This window comes from Lynx rufus, unplaced genomic scaffold (assembly GCF_022079265.1).
Source record: "Lynx rufus isolate CCGP_SWC_20201006 ecotype Redwood Valley unplaced genomic scaffold, mLynRuf1.p SCAF_20, whole genome shotgun sequence".
Taxonomy (NCBI): Eukaryota; Metazoa; Chordata; class Mammalia; order Carnivora; family Felidae; genus Lynx; species Lynx rufus.
In genome coordinates, this window is record NW_025814835.1 from 20,829,376 (window position 1) to 20,835,870 (window position 6,495).

A 6,495-nucleotide genomic window follows, 5' to 3' on the forward strand; every position below is an offset into this window, starting at 1 on the left:
AATTTCTTCAAACAAGTTTTCTTGACCAATCCCAGCATTATTCTTTCCCATTTAAAGAAGTTACTTGTGATCACAATAACTTCTCGACACCCTTTGACTTTAACTCTCTTTTGGTGTTGTCAATTCCTTCCCATTTTGGAACACTATTTTCTTTTATGTAGAAATAAGAGGGAAGCACAATAGAAACTGAGTAATTCTACTTTCACTCACATCCACTAACTTCCTTATTCACTGCTTTGCTCTAAATTACGCTAGAATCTTTGACTCTCCTCAGCATTTTCCCAGGCTTCAGCCCACTCTGTTTTTATTCTTCTTCTTACTATGTTTACAGCTCATGCAACACCTTTGTGAGCATTTCTAATTATATGTTCCTTTGTTCATCTGTTCTGTGAGCCAGTTTTCAAAATTGATTTGGCTAGAGACTCATAAGTTTCCCTAGTGGTCTCTCTTTAGGGATTAAGTGAAATGCTCTTTCCAGCATTTGTTAAAGTTAGTTTATACGAATGTCTTATTTTTAAGAACTTTGTCTTTTGTCAAAGTTACCAGTGATTCCAAATTGCCACAGGCAATTATCACTCTCTGCTCCTCATCACAATCTGCATTTTAGCAACATCTGACACAAGTGACCATTCCCTTTTTTTTGGAAACACTTCCTGGTTTGGGTTCCATGATGATAATCTTTTCTGGGGGAGGAGGGAGTTTTTTACTGGCTCCTTCAAGATCCCTCAGTGTGAGAATGAGCCAGAGCACAGCCCTTAGGTAATATGCTCAAGACCAGGGCTCTAACCAGCATCCAGAGATTCTTTGTTGCCAAATGTCTATGTTCAGCTGTGACTTCCTCCAAGTGCTCCAAATTCTATGTCCAAAAGCCCAATCTGACATTGCCACGTGGGTGCCTCAAACATACCTCAAAAGGCTAAAAAGGAATTCTGCATTTCCCTTCGGGTTTTGTAATTTCACTTAGTATTATCCACCTTAGGAAACATCCTCACCATCTCTCCAGTGTCTGGTGATCATTTTGGTCCTTCCTTTTCTTCATCCCATCCCTTATCCAATTTGTCAGCAAGGCCTGTTAGCTCTGCGTTCAAACAGTTCCTGAATCTATTTCTCTCCAGGACCACTGTTCCAACTCCGATCTATGCCACTGTCATCTGCTGGAATAGCCTCCTGGCTGGTCTCTCTTCTCCTCTGCTGGCCCTACAGTGTCTTCTCTTCAAGGAGGCCAGGGCTATCTTTTAGAAAGATGGCCTCCTGTGAGGTGCTTCCTTTGAATCGTACAGCATTCTCCTACCCCTCCAGGTCATTCTCATTATTTGATACTAAAATTTTTTAAACAGTACTGAAAGTTGTATAATTGATAATTTGTATATTGACTTACATGTCTGTCTCTCTAAGCAAGAATGTAATTTCCATGATATTAACCTCTATTATCCACCGACTTAGAAGAATATACTAAGGCTCAGAGTATGCTAAGTATCTGTTGAATGAATTTTCAATAGACAATGTCTAAATCATGGTGTCTTCTCACCTCATCCAGAATACAAATCAAAACTTAACATGTCTCTTAGGACTCTCAAAGCCCTCTGTGACCTGGCCCCGTGATCGCCGCTCCCCCATCTCTTGCTACCCCCTCCTCCTCCTCCAGCTGTGCAGGCTTCTTTGGTTCCTGGAAGATGCCACACAAACCCCTGCTAGTTATCCTTTCTGTCTGGAGAACTCTTCCTGCTCACAACCACATGGCTCACCTGCTGACTGCCTTCAGGCCAATATTCAAAGATCATCTTCTCAGGAAGGCTGTCCCTGGGCATCTGATCTAAAGTTTCGACACTCACTGGGCCATGCCACTGACACTTTCTGCATGCCTCCTCTGCTTTATATATTTTCTCCTAGCACTTATCTCTAATAGATTATCTCCTAGCACTATCTCTAATAGCACTTATCTCTAATAGAGTCAACATAGTATTCGATATAATATACTATATCTTATATTACAGGTGTGTATCGTGTTTACTCTCTATTTCCCCAGTGAAAGGCAAGCTCTGTGGGGCCAAAGATGCTTTTGTCTGCTTTGTCCAACCCTGTCCACACAGAGCCCAGACTAGTGCTAGACATCAAGAAATATGTGTTGAATAAATGAATAAGAAATTCCATCCCTTTTCTTAAAACACTGAGCAGTTTTTTTAGTTAGAAAAGACAACTAATTAAAGATTTGCTTGATTATGTGTTAAACAGAGCTTTAATCTCATTATTGGTAACCTAGACAAGTTTCCTTCATTCTATGAGAGAAGGTTAATATTTGGAGAACATGAATAATGATTGTGTGAAACAAATTAAGTAATACTCTCAACTCCATTTATGAGTTTTACAATAGGCTTTTATTATGCTTAGTAATGTTGCTACTTCCTACTACCATATAATGAACTTCATCTCTAGCTACACCTAATAATGAGTAAAAAATCATTCTTCTTTAGGGGCGCCTGAGTGGCTCACTCAGGTAAGCATCGGACATCAGCTCAGGTCATGATCTCATGGTTTTTGGGTTTGAGCCCCGCATCCGTCTCTGTGCCCACAGCTCAGAGCCTGGAGCCTGCTTTAGATTCTGTGTCTCCCTCTCCCTCTGCCCCTCCCCTGCTCGTGTTCTGTCTGTCTCTCTCTCTCTCTCTCAAAAATAAATAAACATTAAATTTTTTTTAAAAAAAGCATTCTCCTTTAGCCACGAACTCTACAAAGTGACATTCTCTTCATGGGAAACACCTGGTTTGTCCTGTCTACTGTAATTGTTTTCCTTCATCTCGATATTACAATTACTTGCTTAACAGCTGAATAATTGGTTAACCGACCCTGATGAATCAACTCAAGAAACTGGATTGATTGTGAGCTGAGCTTTATGTGAAAAGTTGGTCTACGTTTCATGCTGTACTACTAATTTGAAAGACCAAAAACCTAACATGAAACTTCCCAGAGTCAGGAGGGTGGGAAAAGAGCAGATTTCTGCTCTAAACCACCTGGAGTTTGGCATAAATTCCACTTTTCCAGAAAAAAAAAAACAGTTAAATAAATGAAAAGCAATTCAGAAACCAGCAGATCATGTTAGAATAAAGCCCGTGCGCCAAGGAGCTGAGACCAACTTACGAGGGTTACCTTCCCTATCAGGTCAAATATGCCTATTCCAGAAATGGTCGGTGCGAGTTGTCATTTGCTTACATTTGACAGATTCCCTTTATCCCTTCTTGGCAACTATCAGAACAGGCTCATCCAGTTTCATCTGAAATGTTTTGTCTTCCTTTCGAAAGTACTGATGGTAACATTTTATGGCAGGCCATAGTCAGTTCTTAAGCAGAAAGGTCTTATTAATATTAAACTACCTGTCAAGATCACTCTTTTTTGGTCATCCGTAAGAATCTCCTCTTGCCGTAAAGAAGGGCTGATCCCATCCGGGTAGAGGATCGTGCTGAGAAACTATGAAAAATAACTATTTAGGCGGAACGGCACAAGCCAAGCATGACTCTCACTTCATACTACAATGTAGACTTTATAATAACTTGAGAATTCACCAGGCTATAATGCTGAAGTCCATCTTTTCTGTTAACTTCTCAAATCCAGCACTATACAACCATGCATATAAATATATCTACTTATTTATAATATCACTGAATATGCACGACTGTAACTATTAAGAACGGCACACATTTAAAAAAATAGAACTAAATAAAAATTCATAGCTACTGTTACCTTAGATAATAATTTTGTTGCTAATGACCTTGGAACGACATTTATTAATTTGGGCTTAATTTAATAATGTATCATTTAAATGACCTGGAACCTTATACTCTTAATTTTAGCTCTTGAAATAAAAAGCCAGTAAACATGTTCCAGGTGTGGTGACTTTAACCAAACACAGCTTTTCCCCAGGAATGCAGCCTCCAGCTTTCGCTAGTCACCTGCTCCAACAGCTTTCGAATGATCAAATAATGTTGTGTTGGGTGGGAAACTCTCGGAAGCCAAGGTCCTGTGACCACTTGAACAAGCACACACGCCCTAGTAGCTGCCACGCTTGGATCAGGTTTGGAAATAAGTGAGCCAAAACCTGGAAGACAGAAATTGCTTTTGATTTCTCTGCGGCCACCTACACCTGAGGAAGTGCAAGGAAATGTCCTATCACTTACCTGGCTTGCCTCACTAAATGACTTCCCCTTCAATGAAACTCTAAGCATATTATGGTTATGATTACGATTACGATTATGATTATGCTGGCTGGTTTCGAGCTACAAATGGAAAGAAAATGGCATTGCTGTGCCCGGGGTTTTTTTGGGGAGGGGATGCTGTTTGTTCACTCCTAGCCAGCTGTCGGATACGGGAACAGCCAGGGTCAGCCCCCTCGAGTGTCCCCGAGACCCCGGGTCCCCGCGGCGGCTGCAGACCCGCGCGCTGGCGCCCGGCCCCGGCGCGCGCAGGGCGCATACCCTGCAGGCTCGGCTCGCCCCTCTCGGGGCCTGCCGCCTCCCGTCCACGTCTCACTTCCTTTCCCCCGGCCCGCCGCCGCCGAGAACACCCGGACTGGGTGGGATCGCATTCCTGCAAGAACAGCCCGGCTCGCCCAACTCACCAGCCGGCGAAGTTTCCTCGCGAAGAGGGCCGGGTGTCGGGTTTCAGAAACCTCCTTTCCCTTCCCCAAGCCCGTGAGCCCCGGGGCTTGTCCACGCCAGCGGCCGCTCGGGATCCGCTCTACCGGGCGCCACTCATGGGGACGGCTCCCCGCTCTCCAGCCTGTGGCTCGGGATGGGTCCCCGGCCCCTGCCCGTCGGGACTACCGGTGGCAGGACTGGTAGCACCACCCCTGGGTCGGCCGAGCCGCGGGGATCTGCAAGGTCTGGGCGAGAAGAAGGCGTGTCTCCCGGTCCTAACGCGGATGTGCCGGGAGCTCACCTAGGGCAGATCTTGCCGGTGACTCAAAGGCTCTGGGCTTCTGGATACGTTCCCCACACTGCCAGGCTGGAGGCCCTCGCAGCGAGCTCATTTTTATTCCTCTGCGTTCCCGTGTTTTCTCTGATAATCTCTCATTCAAAGCGCCCAGGGCACTGTGAGAACTGCTTCCAACGCATCGCATTTTCTCCTCCCGGGGGAAGTCTCATAACTGCGGGGAGAGCACGGAATTGCGGGTGGAGAACAGAGAAGGGCCCCGGGAAATAAAAGGGGACTTAATGAAATCAGTGTTTTAAAAGCTAGAACCTGTTCATGTGAAGGCATTAATCAGTACGCACCATCCTCCTAACGTCACTTCAGAGATCAGGAGGGTAGTAAATTATAGAGGTCATGTCTATGAGGTCAAAGGAAATCAAGAGCATACCCATTCACTGAACCAATATGGGTTAAGTACCTACTCTGTGGCAGACCCTGCTCTAGAGACTTCCAGCTCCTTCTGTCCACAACAAAGTTCCTGGCTGGCTCTCCTGAGGTCACATTTGAGACAGACTCTGACATCCCTAGGCAACCCACTGGTGGTCAAGAGGGAGAAACCAAGGTTGTATACATATCATAGCAGCTCAGTTAATCCTCTGTGAAGAAACCAAGGTTGTATACATATAATAGCACCTCAATTAGTCCTCTGTGAAGAAAATTTCAAAGTTCCGAACCATTGTTCGTAAACAATGAGATGCTATTTAAATTTTAATTGTTTGACCCAGTTCTGGCAGGGTGCTTTAAGGGGCGGTGTGGGAGGCACAGCCATTACCAGCTGGGGAGCGTCTTGCTGAGAAGCACTGTGGGTGGAGGTGAAGGAAGAGCCCAAACCAAAACCAAATGCAAGTCCAGACTCTTTTTATTTTTTTAATATTTATTTATTTGGAGAGAGCACAAGCAGGGGAGGGACAGAGAGAGGGAGAGAGGAGGAGAGAGAGAGAATCCCAAGCAGGCTCCACACTGTCAGCCCGGAACCCGATGCAGGGCACGAACTCAGAGAACCTGAGCCGAAATCAAGAGTCAGACACTTAACCGACTGAGCCACCCAGGCGCCCCAGAGTCAGACTCTTGATCAGGGCTCAGGTCATGGCCTCACAGTTCGGTTGGTAAGATTGAGCCCCCATATTGAGCTCACTGATAGCTCAGAGGCTGCTTGGGATCCTCTCTTTTCCCTTCCTGCGCACACATGTGTATATGGTCTCTGTCTCGCTCTCAAAATAAGTAAACCGAAAAAAAAAAAAAAGAGAGAGGACGATGGGAGAAATAAGAGGGTGGCACAAGAGTCTATCTATTCTATTAGGAAAACATGGAAGTCCTATTTCCTGTGCCTCAATGTTCTTATCCTGAAAATGGGGATAATAAAATGCCTGACTAGTGTTATTGTGAGTAAATGAGATCATATCAGCAAAGCACATACAATAGTGTCTGGCAAAATAAATTTTATATACATGTTGTCCGTACGTGCTATTTTGTAGCACTCATTTACTCCATTCTCCCAAAGGCCTGATTAATAAAAATTATTCTGATCTACTAGGA

General features: G+C 44.5%; 1 protein-coding gene across 3 annotated transcripts in view; it reads right to left on the reverse strand.

The window, feature by feature from the left end:
* The window catches only part of RAB27B (RAB27B, member RAS oncogene family), a 52,305-nt gene extending 47,238 nt beyond the window's left edge, over positions 1–5,067 (reverse strand). Inside the window, exon 1 of one of the 3 annotated variants that reach the window (XM_047086343.1) lies at positions 4,927–5,067. The gene's annotated coding sequence lies outside the window, so the exon portion shown is untranslated. Of the gene's footprint in view, positions 1–4,606 lie in introns of all 3 variants that reach the window. The other 2 variants (XM_047086341.1, XM_047086342.1) reach the window with 2 other exon arrangements.
* Between the last annotated feature and the right edge of the window lie 1,428 nt (positions 5,068–6,495).